The sequence below is a fragment of the Natator depressus genome, chromosome 2 (genome assembly GCF_965152275.1).
Source record: "Natator depressus isolate rNatDep1 chromosome 2, rNatDep2.hap1, whole genome shotgun sequence".
Lineage (NCBI taxonomy): Eukaryota > Metazoa > Chordata > Testudines > Cheloniidae > Natator > Natator depressus.
In genome coordinates this window covers 142,170,911-142,188,246 of record NC_134235.1, presented here as the reverse complement: position 1 = coordinate 142,188,246, position 17,336 = coordinate 142,170,911, and the positions used below count along the sequence as shown (strand labels likewise).

Here is a 17,336-nt window from a genome sequence, read left to right as displayed (position 1 = left end):
TGGGCTACTCTAGGAGCACTTTGCTAGTATAATCCTTTGCACTGTGGCATACCAGCATAGCACTCCTTGTGTGATGCAGCACACACCTGCAAATCTGCACTTCTGCTGCTACAGAGACATGGTGTGGGGGTGAGGTAACGTACTTTTTTGGACAAACTCCTGTTGGTGAGAGAGACAAACTTTTGAGCCACACAGAGCGTTTCTTGAGGTCTGGGAAAGGTACTCCAAGTGTCACAGCTAAATGCATCATCATACAGATAGTTTAGCATAAGTAGTTAATACATATTCTAAGGCAGACCTCGATAGGGATGGATTTAGAGTCTGCTATTTCCTGAACCACCAGGGTAGAAATAGTGCTCTAGCTAATGTAAGTATGACAGATGCTTCTACATGAAAATTAAACCCAAAGTCGTGATTTTACATAGTGAGATTTTATTTTACTCCAAGTTATTCTTTAGAAGTTTAACTTTTCACCCTGACTGTCTCTGGCAAAAATCCTGTTCAAAGTTGGACTACTTATAGCTGCTACATACCAAATTATAAAAAGGGAAATTTAGAGCAGAAGAACAGTTACTTAAGAATAAGGAAGGTTTGCATTGTGTGTTTAGTTGGATGGCTGAGTATTTTCATTATTTCAGGTCAGACTTTTTGTTAGCTCTTTTTTTTTTTTTTTGTGAGGGTGTGGGGTTAGTTAGAACTTTTGTGGGATGGTTTAAAATGTCTGTGGATACAACTATAATTGAACTCCTAGACTCACTATTTTGGGATCTGTGGACAGATTGGCTGGCTGTACATTTTAGGATGGAAATTCACAAATGTCAGTCTAAACCAGCATTTACTAGCAGGGGGAGGATCTGTTTGTATAAAGATGACTTAATCAAATTGAGAGATGCCAGTGACTTCAGAAGGGGTGTGCCCCACTCTGATTCACCAAAAATGATGCTGAAGTGAAGTTCAGTGGTTGAGGAACCAGCTCAGCTGTCATCTAAAGGGGGAAAAATTTCTTCTGGCTATACATCACCTTGCTTGACAAAGAGGCCTGTGCTTCCTCCACATTCCTGTGTAGACACCAAAGGCTAGGAGTTCAGCAGCATCTAAGATTTAACACGTACAAGTTAGTCACATGTAGCCAGCCAGCAAGTTCAGCGTTAGCCTACTGAGTTGAGAACTTCCAGCTAATCTTTTCCACCACATACCAGGTTTCTGAAGCTGAATGAAACTACAAGAATAGTGACAATTATCCAATGTAATTATCAACTTTGCTGTGTTTATTCCCCCATTATTACTCGAGGGATGCTTCTACCTTTGCATTTTTGTACTTTTTAAAACTTCAGATAGTAACTGGTAGCAAGCATGAGTTTATGTACTCAAGAATGTGGTATATATGGATGGAACCTACAGCATTTCTTAGAAGAGTGCCTAAAGATTAGTTTCTCAAATACCTAAGAGAGTCCTAGGTTAAATAATCTCATTGACAGAAAAATCACTTTTACAAATATTTTATGTGTTGGGAAGCATGTGTTAAATTCTAAATTATTTTCACTTAAATTTATTTGAATTTTTTCTGTAACAAGATATATTATTCTGAATCGTATTGGAATAGCTCACGTAACACTATGTTGGGGGAGTGGGGAGGGAAAGAGATTGGTTATCATCTAACCACCTATAACTTGGGTAGATTTGATATTACAGATTTGGGGTAAAATTTTCAAAAGTGCCTACATGATTTAAGCATAGAGCTGTGCAAACAACTGATGTTTCACTTTGCTGGCTGAACTGGAGAAAAAATGAATTTTCATTTCAGGTCTACCAGAAACAAATTTTAAAATTTTTTCAGCAAACCAAACATAGGAAAAAATTAGTTTAGTTTGAATAGCATTTAATACAATTGAAATAAAATTGGAAATGAAAAATTATTTTGAATCAAAACATTTGAAAAATGTCAAATGCTTTTATTTTCAAAATTGTTTTTTCAACCAAAACAATCTGAATTAAAACACAAATTTGTGAAAGGTTTTAGTCAACCCAAAATTGCATTTTTGGGGGGATTAAATTTTTTTTTTCAGCTGAAAAATTTTGCCTAGTTCTACTTAGGTTTCTATGTCCCACTGACTTTCGGTGAGACTTGGCTCTTAAATCATTTAGGCACTTTTCAAAAATGTACCTGTAATCAAAATATTTCAACTTGTATCAGATGTTTGCCTGGCATGTAAATATATCAACTGGCATACAGTTCGATAATGCCCTGTTACTGTTGGAGCTGATAGTTAAATAAAGTCTGCTGCCTTCCCAAGTTATTAAAGCTAATGAGTTTATATGATTCCAAATAAAGCCAACTGATAATTTGATCCTAAATAAAACAAGTTAAAATACGTTATATGTTTGGATTGAGTGTGTAGTTATTTACATTGGTTAAGAACAGAAGAATGACCATACTGGGTCAGACCAATGTCTATCAGTTTTGTGAGACCACTTTGTAACTCTTTGCAGTCTGCTTTGGATTAAACTATCTTGAGTAATTATTTTGGGAAAGTTCTATGGCCTCAGTTAGACAAGAGGTCAGACTAGATGTTCACAGTTGTCCTTTCTGGCCTTGTAATCTATGAATCTGGTGATTGGGAATTAGAACATATGAATGGCTAAACTAGGTCAGATCAGACCAATGTTCCATCCAGCCCAGTATCCTCTCCACTGAAAGTGGCTGATGCCAGCTGCTTCAAAGAGAATGAACAGAACAAAGCAATCATCAAGTGATTCATCCCCTGTCATCTAGTCCCAGCATCTGGCAGTCAGAGGTTTAGGGACACCCAGAGCATGGGATTGCATCCTTGACCACCTTCACTAATAGCCATTGATGGACCTATCCTCCATGAATTTATCTAATTCCTTTTTGAATCCAGTTATACTTTTGGCTTTCACAACGTCCCCTGGCAACAAGTTGCACAGGTTGACTGTGCATTGTGTGAAGAAGAACTTTCTTTTGTTTGTTTTTAAACCTGCAATTTATTAATTTCGTTGGGTGACCTCTGATTCTTGTGTTATGAGAAGGGGTAAATAATACTTCCTTATTTACTTTCTCCACAATATTCATGATCGTATAGACCTCTATCATATCCCCTGTTAGTTGTCTCTTTTCCAAGCTGAGCAGTCCTAGTCTTTTTAATCTCTCATCTATATAGAAGCTGTTCCATACCCTTAATCATTTTTCTTGCCCTTCTCTTAACTTTTCAATTTCTAGTATCTTTTTTGAGATGAGGTGACCAGATCTACAGTCAGTATTCAAGGTGTGGGTGTTCTGTGGGTTTATGCAGTGGCATTATGATGTTTACTGTCCTTATTGTCTATCCTTTCCTTTTGGTTCCTAACATTTTGTTAGCTATTTTGACTGCCACTGCACACTGAGTGGATATTTTCGGACTCCAATATCTCTTTCTTGAGTGGTAACAACTAATTTAGATCCCATCATATTGTATGTATAGTTGGGATTATGTTTCCCAATGTGCATTATTTTGCATTTATCAACATTGAATTTCATCTGCCATTTGGTTGCCCAGTCACCTAGTTTTGTGAGATCCCCTTGTAACTCTTGGCAGTGCGCTTTGGACTTAACTATCTTGAGTAATTATGTATCCTTTGCAAACTTTGCCACCTCACAATTTATCCCTTTTCTCCAGATCATTTATGAATATCTTGAACAGTACAGATCCCTGGAGGACACCACTCTTTTGCTCTCTCCATTCTGAAAACTGACCATTTATTCCTATTCTTTGTTTCCTGTCTTTTAATCAGTTACTGATCAATGAGAGGACCTTCCCTCTTATCACATGATGGCTTACTTTGCTTAAGAGCTTTTGTTGAGGGACCTTTTCAAAGGCTTTCTGAAATTCCAATGATACAATATCCACTGGATCACCCTTGTTCACATGTCTGATCCCCCTCAAAAAGTTGTAATGGATTGGTGAGGTATGACACTTCCATTTACAAAATCCGTGTCTCACTCTTCCCCAGAAAATTGTGTCCATCTACGTGTCTGATCATGCTGTTTTAAATTACAGTTTCAACCACTTTGCCTGGTTCTGAAGTTAAGCTGTCATTACCAGGATCACCTCTAAAGCCGTTTTAAAAAATTGGCGTCACATTATAATTTTAGGAAAATTGGTGTTACCAGTCAGTTACCAGTACAGAAGCAGAATCAAGGAATAGGTTTCATACCACAGATAGTATTTCTGCAGTTTCATATATGAGTTCCTTCAGAACTCTTGTTGAATACCATCTGGTCCTGGTGACTTATTACTGTTTAATTTATCAATTTATTTAAAAAATCTCCTCTATTGACACTTCCGTATGGGACAGTTGCTCAGATTTGTCACCCAAAAAGAATGGCGCAGGTGTGGGAATCTCTCTCAAATCCTCTGCAATGAAGACCAATGCAAAGAATTCATTTAGTATCTCTGCAAATGAATTTGTTTTCCCTGAGTGCTCCTTTAGCACCTCAATCATCTGGTGGGCCCACTGATTGTTTAGCAGGCTTTGTGATTCTCATGTACTTAAATTTTTTTTTGCTGTAAGTTTTTGGACTTTTTGTTAGTTGCTCTCCAAATTTCTTTCTGGCCTGCCTAATTATACTTTGTGACAGGGTCGGGCCAGATGGCTATAGGAGAGTAATCCTATTGGGATCCGGGAAGTGGGCGGGCGAAGCGCGCCCACTGCTAAAGGATCTCCCCCCCAGCCTAAGAGGGGGATCCACAGGACCTGGATACCAAATAAATACAGGGGACAACTAATGAAATAACAGGGACAGGAGTGTGGTCAAAGGGTTAAACGAAGGCAAACAGATGGGGATACCGAGCAGACAGCGCCCACTGCTCCTCAAAGGTGTCAAGGAAGTCAGTGGACGCTGCCCAGAGGAACTCTGCCTGGATACGTGAACGAACCCAGGATCGGAAATAGGCCCCACAGTCACAGGAGACTCCATTGGCCAACCTCCTCACTCTGGTTTTATAGATGGCCGTTTTAGCTAGGGCCAGGAGGAGGTTGACCAGGAGATCCCGTGACTTTGTGGGAGTGCATAAATACGAAGGTGAGGGAAAAAGTGCAACCAAAAAAGTAGTAAAATATTTATGAGGAGCCGGAATAGGGGCTGCAGCCTGGTACACTCCAGATATACGTGTGCCAGGGTTTCCCCTCACGCCGCAAAAGGGGCAGGTGTCTGGGATAGAGGTGAACTGTGCCAAGAACACGCCCGTGCTCACGGCTCCATGAAGGAGCTGACAACTGATATCCCCGGCAGGCCTCAGGACCAAGGTGGAATATAGGCTGGCCCACCGGGGCTTCTCGCCCTCCAAAGGTGGCAGGAAGTCCCACTATTTTGTATCAGGGCGGGACACCAGGGTGAGGGCGTGAAGGGTGTGGAGCACGAGTGTGTATAGATGTTTCCTTGGCGCGGTTTGGAAGCAGACCGGCTGCAGCTTGTGCAGCCGGTTCATGGTGAAGGCGGGATGGGGGGGGTCAGTTGGGTCCACGGGGCAGGGGCCCTATGAAAAGGTCCAGCGCGCCTGGGGTGGAGGGTGGGCGGGGCGCGCCCTCATGAGGACTCAGTTGAGATAAACCCGAGCAGCAGGCGGCAAAGCGGTCTTCACCTCCTGAAGTATGCGCCAGGGAGTACGAGGTCTGGAGAGCCCCATGCGCTGAGCGAGTGTCAGGGGATCCAGCCAGTCTCCCCGGTCGTAGTCCAGGAGGTCTCCGACTCTTGTGACTTCTGCCAGGACCAACCTCTGGCGCACCGAAGGGGACTCTGCCACCTGCACGTGGAGCTGGGGGTTGCGTAGCAGGGGCTCCGCGAGGAGATCTGTCCCCTCGGCGGCTGCCATGGACCTGGTCGTTGAAAACAGTTTCCAGTAGAAGACTGGCAGCCTGGAGAGGTCTCGCGGAAGACCTCTTGGATGGAGATAAAGGAGCTGCCGGTCGTATGGGAGACCTTGGAAGTGGCACAGGAAGGCATGCGCCAGTATGCTCCACACCGGACTACCTGCACCATAAAGGAGCCTCTGCAGGGCCTGGAAGCGGAAGACATGGACCTGAGTGTGCAGACACTTCAGGCCCTGCCCTCCCTCCTCCAGGGGTAGATGGAGAACCCCTGCAGGGACCCAGGGAATGCCAGAATCGATGTCCGGAGGTTGGCCAGGAAACCCAGGGCCGGGACCAGGGTGTTGAGTCGGTACCAGAGCATGGACAGGACTAGTTGATTAAGCACCAGCACTCTCCCTCGAAGGGAGGTGCACCGGAGTAGTCCTGTCCATTTCCAGAGCCACTCTATCACCCCACCCTCTAAATTTTGCCAGTTCTCCCTCAGAGAGGGATTTGTAGCAGAAAGGTAAATGCCGAGATAGAGCAGGGGACCCGCACTCCACTGGATGGCCTGAAGCGCGGGTGGGAGGGAGCTCGCCTGCCAGCCGTCCCCGACCACCAGGCCAGAGCTCTTGACCCAGTTGACCTGGGCGGAGGAGGCTGCCGAATAGATGGCCTGGCAAGCCTCCACCCGCGCCAAGTTTCCCGGGTCCTGGACCAAGAGGAGCACATCATCAGCGTACGTCGACAGGACCAGCTGCAGCTCCGGCTCCCGCAGCACCAACCGTGTCAACCTCCTTCGGAGGAGACAGAGGAAGGGCTCGATTGCCAGAGCGTACAGCTGGCCCGAGAGGGGGCACCCCTGCTGTACTCCTCGCCCGAAGCTGACCAGTTTGGTCAGGGTCCAGTTGAACCTGACCAGACACTCTGCGGAGGCGTACAGCGCCTGGAGAAAACCCACAAACTTGGGTCTGAAGCCAAACGCTTGCAGAGTGTTCAGGAGATACCCGTGGTCCACCCTGTCGAACGCCTTCTCCTGATCCAAGGACAGGAGGGCGAACGACAGACCATCTCTACACCCGAGTTCCAAAAGGTCCCGGATCAGATATAGGTTGTCAAAGATGCTGCGGCCCAGGATGGTGTAGGTCTGGTCTGGGTGGACCATGTCTGCCACCATGGACCCTAGCCGCAGCGAGATTGCTTTTGCCACGACTTTGTAGTCGGTGCTCAGGAGCGAGACGGGACGCCAATTTCGTAAATCGTGGAGGTCCCCCTTCTTTGGCAATAAGGCGAGCACGGCTTGCCTGCATGAAAGAGGGAGGACCCCGCTCTGCAGAGACTCGGCCCAGACGGTGACTAGATCTGGGCCGAGGACGTCCCAGAACACGCGGTAGAACACCATGCCCAGCCCGTCCATGCCCAGAGATTTATCGGTGGGCATGCGACGGCGGGCTTCTGAGAACTCAGCCAGAGTGAGAGGCAGGTCTAGCCGGTCTCGGTCGCCCGCGCTGACCATAGGGAGCTCCTCCCAGAGCACTGGGCAAGCGTTAGGATTGGTCGGATCCGGGGAGAAAAGACTTGTGTAGAAGGCTCTTACCCTCCCGCACATCTCCACCGGATCTGTGAGGGGGGTGCCATCTTCTGCCAAAAGTCAGGTGACGTGTTTCTTGGCCCCCCCCTCCTTTTCTCCAGGGCATAGAAGAAGCGGGAGCCGCGATCCATCTCCCGAAGGAGGCGGATGCGGGATCGAACAAAGGCACCCCAGGCCCGATGGTCCTCGAGGGCCCGGAGCTCCTCCTGCTTCTCCTGGCACACTCCGCAGAGGGGCGGATTCTCGGGGCTGGTGGCCAGATGCCTCTCCAGCTCTAAGACCTCCCATTCCAACTGCTCTATCGCCACTTCCCTCCATTGGCTGGTGCCTCGGGTGTAGTCACAGCAGAAGAGCCGGGCGCGCACCTTCCCCAGGTCCCACCACTGCCGCACCAAGGGAAAGGCACGCCGCTGCCATCGCCAGGCCAGCCAGAACTCCTGGAAGGACGTCACGAAGCCACATCCTCCAACAGGCTGTTGTTAAAATGCCAATAGGCCGGCCCTGGCCTCTCCTCGCAGAGGGAGATTGTCACGGTGGCGAAATGATGGTCAGAAAATGGGGCCGGCCAGATGCTGGAGGAGTGGGCTCATGAAAGGTGGAAACGTGATAAGTAAATGCGATCCAACAGGAGTGGTGCGACCGATGGGCCTCCACCCGGACAAAGGTGAACGTGGAAATGTCATCTGGGTGGTGGTCGCACAAGACGTCCACCAGGGAGTGATGTTCGACTATCTCCTGGAGGACGTCCGCTGCGGCCGGGCACTGCTCGGTTCCAGGAGTGGTCCCACTCCTCGAGCATGGTGTTAAAGTCCCCACCCAGGACCAGGCACTCATGAGGATCCAAGGTGCCGAGGAAGGTGGACGCCTGTTGATAGAATTGCAGCCGCTTCGGGCCTGATGTCGGGGCATAGACATTAATGACATTGACCACGACACCCTCCATATGGGCCTGGAGGTGCAGCAGGCGGCCCGGCACAGCCTTGGCAACCCCCAGCACCTCGGGCCATAGGTTGGGGGAGAACAGGGTTGCCACTCCAGCCGTATGAACAGTGAGATGGCTAAAGTAGACACTGTCCCCCCAGTCCAGCCACCAGCTGTCTTCGGCTGTCGGATCTATATGGGTCTCCTGCAGGAAAACCACAGAGTATCCCCCTCCCGACGGAAGGAGAGCACCTGGGACCTGCGGAGACCCATCCTACAGCCCCGGGTGTTCAACGTTGCGATGGTGAGAGGTGCCATGAGGAGGGCTTGGGGGGATCCTCACCAGTAGGGACGCTCGCGGCTCCCAACGGGCCGCGCAACAGTCCGTGACCTACCCCGTAAGTGAGTAAGGAGTCACGGAAGACACGGACCCGCTGGTAGGCCGTGGTGCTTTGCTTCCTGGTCCTTTTACCCTCCCACATGAGGGCCCTCGCGGCCCGGAGGATGTGATGAAAGTCTGCCCATCGCTGGAGAGCAAGCTGTATCTTGTTGCGGGAGCCACGGACGTCTTCTAAAAACTCCCTCAACTCCTCTCACAGCGCATGCGGGGGTGGGGTTACGGTCTCCTGCTTATCCCCTGACGGGGCCCTTGGTACAGCCCCGTGGCCCACAGTACAGCCCCGTGGTCCACCGAGATGGGCAGACAGGGTGCGGACGCCCGACGGGGCGTCTGATGGGCTGGTGCCACTAGGCCCGCCTCGAATCCTGGGGCAGCAGGGGGCGGCGGAGGGAGGATAGCAGCCCCTAGTGGGTCAGGACAGGGGAACACAAAGGCCGCTCCCTGGAGGTCATGTCCTGGAAAAGGGAAGGAGACAGCCCCAGGGGCGGGAATAACATTGTGGGAGGTGGACGGGATAGGGACAGGGACAGGGTCAGGGACAGAGACAAGATTCTGGGCTTCGGGAGCCAAGCGGCTGAATGGTGGCACCTCCGGATCAGGCTCAAAGGTTAAGGGGGTTGGGAGGGGGGCTCTCAGCGATGTCGGGCGCAGGCTCTATGGTGGGTTTGGCAGCCACGGCATCAGGAGGTGGACTACCTTCTGTAGGGCCCCCGCCCGGGAAGGAAGTCAATTGCTCCACACCAACGAGGGGTGCCCCTGGTGGCTCGGGTACCGGCCGCATAGCACTGGCCGTCGCCTGAACAGGCTCGGTGGCCGTCAGCGCGGTGCCATCTGCGGCCGGGTTGATGGAGGAGTCCAGGGGCTCCTCGGAGGTGGGAGCGGAAATAATGGTTAGGGGGAGGGAGCATGGGAAAACAGGGGCTGGAGTGAGGTCGCCCAGATCGAGGCCAGCTGGCATAGGGTCGTCCTCCCCCTGGGTGACTGGGGTCAGACCCAGGGCCTCGATCTCGTATATGAAGGGGAGATCGCTGTCTGCCACCCTGGGGTTCTCCCTGCTGGCACCCGACGCGACGGTTGCCTCGGGGCTTACAGAGGCTTCAGATGGTACTGGGGCAGAAGGGGCTTCCTCGGGGGTCTTGCAGGGGAGGAACTCCCGTGGAGGGGAGATACTGCCTTCCAGTGCTGCCACGTCTTCCCCAGCCAGCACTGGTGGATGGAATACGCCTGTGGGCAAAGCCGAAGGCTCGGCATCGGTGCCCCCCTTCCTGGTCTTCCGGGGGCCTCTGCATCGGATGGCAGGAGCGGAGCTTGAGCCTTCCACTTGCCCCGCTTCCCCTGTACTAGGGTCCAGCTCTCCATGGCATCATCCAGGGGCTGGCTAGCAGAGGTCGTGTCAGGGGGCAGAGGCGATGGCTCAGAGACTCAGGGGGTAACGGTGGGGCAGCATGAGGGAGGGAGGATTCCCCCTGGGGCGGGCCCTCTCCCATGCCTGGCGGTGTCCCTGCCGCACCCTCCTCCACAGGCCCCACCAGATTGCAAGCAGCGGGGGCGGGGCTCTCCCGCTCATCTGGGCATAGTGGGGGAGGTGCCCCTTGGGCCCGAGCAGGAGCAGTGGTAGACTGGGAAGGAGGAGGGGTGGCTTCGGGGGCCGAGCAGCTAGGGCCGCAGGCGATGACGGGGCCGGTGCCTTGCCGGGACTCAGGGGTCCCGGATGCCCCTCCTTGCCGGGCCAAGGGGCAGTCCTTCCGGATGTGCCCCATCGCTCGGCAGAGGTAGCACCAGGCCTCCCCCATAGAGTAATGCACCCAGTAATGGGCCCCCTAGTAGGGGACCAGGAAGGACCCCTCGAGCGCCTCTCTGTCACACGCTACTGGCGGCAGTTGAAGCTGCACTTGCCGGCAGAAGGAGAGGACATGATGGAGGGTGGGGTCTTTGCAGCCCAATGGGAGAGGGCTGATCACAGAGATGGGTTTCCCCAGGGTGGAGAGGGTGGGTAACAGGGCAGCATTGGGAAGGAAGGGAGGGACGGAGGCGAGGACCAGGCAGACGCCCAGGTCCTCTAGCGGCTCTAGGGGGACGAACACACCTCCCACCACCAGGCCCATCTCCACCACCTCCTGGGCGGCGGCCTCCGATGCTAAGAAGATGACGACCTTGCCATACATTTTGGAGGCCGCCACAATGGCCGTGGGTCCCACCACCCTCGGCAACGCCCTCACATAGGTCTCCACATGGGGCGAGGCGGGCACCAGGAGGCAACGGACACCATGCTATCTGGTCATGGTGGGGAAGGGGCCCCGGCCGCTATAGATGGTAGCGGAGGTGGTGGGTGGGAGAGATGACATATCAGCAGGCAGGGGGGCTGCCTAGGTGTATGCCCTGGGGGCTGGGGGAGGGACACCCGCAGAGCTGGTGGAGGGAACAGTGGGGAGAGTCGCTGCGGCCGGTGGTGGGGCCACAGCAGTGGGGGCAGCCACTGCCATGGAGGGCCTGGTCTTTTTAGCGGGGCCCTTCCCCTTCTTCTTACCCTGGCCTTTCCCGCCGGCTGGGGGGGCTCCCCTAGAATCTGAGGGGGGGAGGGACATGGCAGCAGCGGAGGTCACCGCGGGTGCGGTAGCAGGTGGTTCAGCAGCGGAGGTAGAGGCTTGTGACAGAGGGGCAGGCGGGGGAGGGGTAGCTGGGGCTGATGGAGGGGCCCCACCCATCCCGTCCTCTGCCATTGTGAGCAGAGAGGGAAGGGGAGACACCAGAAGGAGGAGGGGAAAGGGGAAGCAGGTCGACCACTCCTCCCAGCTAGGCTGCGGGCAGGGGAGGAGGGCGCCAAAAGGGGTAGGCTGGACGGGGGGACAAAACAGGGGTTGGGGGTCAGTCGCCGACACGGGGTGGAATTCCGGCTCCTCTAGCTGCACTAGGGGTGGGGGGGATACAATAGGATTGGGGGTGCAGTGAAAAGGGTTGAAACTAAAATGGGGAGTTGCACAAGCACATGGGAGGGGGCACAGGCACACGGAGCAAGGGGCTGAGCGGTCTGGAGTCAGGGCAGGGAAGCCAAGGGGCTAGCTTCAGAGGCTGGGGCAGGGCAAGCTATCAAAGGCTATAGAGGGAAATGGATGGGGCAGGCAAACAAACTGAAGCTAGTAAGGGGGGGCTGGGGCAATAAGGGGGGGCAAAGTCTGCAAAGGGTAAATGGGGCAGGTAACAAGGGGCAAAGCTGTGAGGTGGGCAGTCCGGGGGTCAGGGGGAGGGTGGCACGTGCGCCCACGTGCGCCTGCACAAAGTCAATTTGGCGGGCTGCTGCTTCTGGCCCAAATGGTGGAAATAGGGCGTAGCAAGCCAAGCAAGCAGCTGAGTCCAGAGGCAGGAGCCGAGGCAGATGGTAAACAGCCAGCGGGGGACGGGGGGGGGAAGGGGCAGCGGTGGTGGTAGTGGTGGGGGTTTGGGGGGACACAGATGGATCAGGGGGCAACTCCACACCACACCCCCTGATCAAGACCCCCACCACAAGAGCACAATTTGAAAGTTACTCAGTCTTAAGACCCGCTCCATGGTGGTCTGCAGAGTCTCTAGGTGCTCCCCCGCAGTAGATGGTCCTCTTCTTCTCCTCCTTGGGGCTTCAGCAGCTCCAGGCAGTAACCTCCGCAGCAGCAGCTGCAGGAACTCCAGGTGGTGGTCCAGGCAGGCAGAAAGGACCCCTCTCAGGTGGTGATGGTGTTGATGGTGTCCACAGTCAGTGGACGCCGCCCAGAGGAACTCCGCCCAGATACGTGAATGTACTGAGGATCAGAAAAAGACCCTACAATCGCAGGACACTTCATGGGCCAACCTCCCCTCTCTGGTTTTATAAATGGCTGTTTTAGCCAAGGCTAGGAGGAGGTTAACCAGGAGATCTCACGATTTTGTGGGGCCACGGATGGGGAGTGTATAGATAAAAAGGTGAGGGGAGAAATGAAGCCAAAAGCGCAATAAAATATTTGTGAGGAGCCAGAAAAGGGGCTGCAATCTGGCACACTCTAGATAGACGTGCGCCAGGGTTTCCCTCACATTACAAAAAGGGCAAGTATCTGGGATGGGGGTAAACTGTGTCAAAAACACGCCCGTGCTCACAGCTCCGTGAAGGAGCCGCCAACTGATGTCCCCGATGGGTCTCGGGACCAAGGTGGAATACAGGCTGGCCCACCGAGGTTGCTCACCCTCCAAAGGTGGCAGGAGGTCCCGCCACTTTGTATCAGGGCGGGACACCAGGGTGTGGGCGTGAAGGGTGTGAAGCGTGAGTGTGTATAAATATTTCTGTGGTGCAATTTGAAAACTGACCGGCTGCAGTTCATGCAGCCGGCTTGCAGTGAAAGGGTGAGGGGTTTGTTGGGATCGGCAGGGTAGGGGCCCAATGGAAAGGTCCGGCGGGCCTGGGGTAGAGGATGGGCGGGGTGCGCCCTCACGCAAGGCTCGGTTGACATAAGCCCGAGCAGCGGGGGTCAAGGCGGCCTTCACCTCCTGAAGCACACGCCGGGGGGGTACGGGGGCTGGAGAGCCCCATGCGCCGAGCGAGCGTCAGGGGATCCAGCCAATCTCTCCGGTCATAGTCCAGGAGGTCTCCGACCTTCGTGACTTCTGCCAAGACCAACCTCTGGCGCACCGAGCGGGACTCCGCCACCTGCACACGGAGTTGGGGGTTGTGTAGCAGGGGCTCCGTGAGGAGATCTGCTCCCGCGGTGGCCGCCACGGACCTGGTCGTTAGAAACAGTTTCCAGGTCCGGAGGAGGTCCTGGTAGAAGACCGGCAGCCCGGAGAGGTCTCGCGGAAAACCTCTCGAACAAAGGTAAAAGAGCTGCCGGTCGTATCGGAGCCCTTGGAAGCGGCGCAGGAAGGCGTGCGCCAGTATGCTCCACGTCAAACTACCTGCACTGTAAAAGAGCCTCTGCAGGGCCTGGAGGCGGAAAACGCGGACCTGAGTGTACAGACACTTCAGGCCCTGTCCTCCTTCCTTCAGGGGTAAATGAAGAACTCCAACAGGGGCCCAGTGCATTCCCGACCAAAAGAACTCTAGAATCAATCTCCGGAGGTGGGTCAGGAAACCCGGGGCCGGGGCCAGGGTGTTGAGCCGGTACCAGAGCGTGGACAGGACTAGTTGGTTAAGCACCAGTGCTCTCCCTCGGAGGGAGAGACATCGGAGTAGCCCTGTCCATTTCTGGATCCGCTCTATCACCCCGCCCTCCACATTTTGCCAGTTCTCCGGCGGGGAAGGGTGCGTGGCGGAAAGGTAAACGCCGAGATAGAGCAGAGGACCCGCGCTCCACCGGATGGTCTGAAGCGCGGGTGGGAGGGAGCTCACCTGCCACCAGTCCCCCACCGCCAAGCCAGACCTCTTGACCCAGTTGACTCGGGCGGAGGAGGCTGCCGAATAGATGGCTTGGCATGCCTCCACTCGCGCCAGGTCGCCCGGGTCCTGGACCACGAGAAGTACGTCATCGGCGTACGCCGACAGGACCAGCCGCAGCTCCGGCTCCCGCAGCACCAACCCTGTCAACCTCCTGCGGAGGAGACAGAGGAAAGGCTCGATTGCAAGAGCGTACAGCTGGCCCGAGAGGGGGCACCCTTGTCGCACTCCTCGCCCGAAGCTGACCGGTTCGGTCAGGGTCCAGTTGAGCTTAACCAAACACTCCGCGGAGGCATACAGCACCCGGAGAAAACTCACAAACTGAGGTCCGAATCCAAACGCCTGCAGAGTGCTCAGGAGGTACCCATGGTCTACTCTATCGAACGCCTTCTCCTGATCAAGGGACAAGAGGGCGAACGACAGACCATCTCTCCGCCCGAGTTCCAAAAGGTCTCGGACTAGAAATAGGTTGTCAAAAATGCTGCGACCTGGGACAGTATAGGTCTGGTCTGGGTGGATCACGTCCGCCATCACGGACCCTAGCCGCAGCGAAATTGCTTTCGCTACGATTTTGTAATCTGTGCTAAGGAGTGAGATGGGACGCCAGTTTCGTAAATCGTGGAGGTCCCCCTTCTTCGGCAGCAAGGCGAGCACCGCTCGCCTGCACGACAGAGGGAGGATCCCGCCCTGCAAGGACTCAGCCCAGACAGTGACTAGGTCTGGGCCGAGGATGTCCCAGAACGCGCGGTAAAACTCCACGGTCAGCCCGTCCATGCCCGGAGATTTATTGGTGGGCATGCGGCGGAGGGCTTCCGAGAACTCGGCCAGGGTGAGAGGCAGCTCTAGCCGCTCTCGGTCGCCCACGCTGACCGTGGGGAGGTCCTCCCAGAGCACCCCGCAGGCGCCAGGATCGGTCGGATCCGGGGAGAAAAGTCGCGGGCTCTCCCACACATCTCCTCCGGATCCGTGAGGGGGGTGCCGTCTTCTGCTAGAAGGCAGGTGACGTGCTTCTTGGCCCCCCTCGTTTTTTCCAGGGCATAGAAGAAGCGGGAGCCGCGGTCCATCTCCCGAAGGAGGCGGATGCGGGACCGGACGAAGGCACCTCGGGCCCGGTGGTCCTCGAGGGCCCGAAGCTCCTCCCGCTTCTCCCGGCACGCTCCGCAGAGGGACGGGTCCTCGGGGTCGGCGGCCAGGCGCCTCTCCAGCTCCAAGACCTCCCGTTCCAACTGCTCTATCGCCGCATTTCTCCGTCGGCTGGTGCCCCGAGTGTAGTCACGGCAGAAGAGCTTGGCGCGGACCTTCCCTAAATCCCACCATCGCCGCACCGAGGGAAAGGCACGCCATTGCTCTCGCCAGGCGAGCCAAAACTCTCGGAAGGACGTCACAAAGCTCTCGTCCTCCAACAGGCTATTATTAAAGTGCCAATAGGCCGGCCCCAGTCTCTCTGCACGGAGGGAGACCGTTATAGTAACTAAATGATGGTCGGAAAAAGGGGCCGGCCGAATGGTAGAGGAGTGGGCCTGTGAAAGATGGAAACGGGATAAATAAATACGGTCCAACCGAGAGTGGTGTGACCGATGGGCCTCCACCCGGACAAAAGTGAACGTGGAGGTGTCATCTGGGTGATGGTCACGCCAGACGTCCACTAGGGAGTGATATTCAACTATTCCCTGAAGAATATTCGCGGCAGCCGGGCTTGGCTCGGCGCCTGAGCGGTCCTGTTCCTCGAGGGTGGTGTTAAAGTCTCCTCCCAGGACCAGGCACTCGTGCGAATCTAGGGTGCCAAGAAAGTCGGACACCCGCTGGTAAAATTGTGGCCGCTTTGGGCTCAGTTGTGGGGCATAAACAACAACAAGATTAACCACGAGCCCCTCCATACGGACTCGAAGGTGCAGCAGGTGGCCCGGCACGACCTCAGTGACCCCTAGCACCTCGGGCCGTAGGGTGGGGGAGAACAGGGTCGCCACTCCAGCTTGCCAAGTCGTGAAGTGGCTAAAATAGACCCCGTCCCCCCACTCCAGCCACCACCTGTCCTCAAAGGTAGGGTCCGTATGGGTCTCCTGCAGGAAAACTACAGAGTACCCTCCTTCCCGAAGGTAAGAGAGCACCTGGGACCTGCGGAGAGCCATCCTACAGCCCCTGGTATTCAAGGTTGCAATAAGAATAGGCATCATGCGGAGGGCTGGTGGGGTGGAGGTTTCTCGGTGGCGGGGGTGTTTGTGGCCCCCGGTGGGTTGCGCACCAACCCGTGACCCATCGCATAGATGAGTAGATCGCTTTGGAAGTTGCGGGCCCGCTCGTAGGCCGCAGCACCGCGCTTGCCTTGCCCTCTGCCCTCCTTTATAAGGGCCCTTGTGGTCTGAAAAATTTGCTCAAAGTCCCCCCAGAGCTGAAGAGCTAGCTGTACCTTATTGCGGGCACCACGGGTGTGTTCTAAGAACTTCCGTAGTGCATGCCGCAACTCATGGGGGGATGGGGTTACGGTTCCCGGGGTATTCCCCAGTGGGACTCTTAATACAGCCTCGAGGTCCGCTAAGGCGGGTAGGCAGGGTGCGGACCACCGATGGGGCGTCTGACAGGCTGGGGTTATGAAATCCATTTCATGCCTTGGGGTGGAAGGGGATGGCAGGGGAAAAATTGCAACTCCTAATAGGTCGCGACTAGAAAGTGCAAAGACTGCTCCTTGGGGGGAATCTGCAGAAGGCGGAAATGAAACGACCCCAGGGGCAGCAGGAGCATCACAGAAGGGGATAAACTGGGTGGGGCTAGGGGAGGGGGCAGGGGCAAAGGTAAGGCTCTGAGATTCAGGAGGCAAGCAACTGAAGAAATGTGCCTCCTGAGCAGAGTCGAGGGTTAAGGGGTAAGGGAGGGGGCTCCCAGTTATGCTAAGCGCTGGCCCCGCGTTGGTCTTGGCGGCAGTGGCATCTGGTGGTGGACCACCTTCTGCAGGGTGCTCGCCCGGGAAGGCAATCAGGGGGAGGGAGTATGGGGAAAAAGGGGCTGGGGTGAGGTTGCCCAGTCTGAGGCCAGCCGGGAGTAGATCATCCTCTCCCTGGGTGACCGGGGTCAAATCTAGGGCCTCAATCTCCGCGTACACGGAGGAGAGGCCAACGCCTGCTACCCCGGGGGCCTCTCCTCTAGGGCCCGCCTCAGCGGTCGCCTCGGGGTTCGCGGGGGGTTCGGATGGTATCCGAGCAGAAAGG

At 54.7% G+C, this 17,336-nt stretch overlaps 1 long non-coding RNA gene across 1 annotated transcript in view; it reads right to left on the bottom strand.

Moving 5' to 3' along the window:
- Positions 1-487: 487 nt before the first annotated feature.
- LOC141982748 (uncharacterized) overlaps positions 488-17,336 on the bottom strand; it is a 60,964-nt gene continuing 44,115 nt past the window's right edge. The window contains exon 3 of the long non-coding RNA XR_012638209.1: positions 488-1,094. This is a non-coding gene — a long non-coding RNA (uncharacterized LOC141982748). The remainder of the gene's footprint in view (positions 1,095-17,336) is intronic.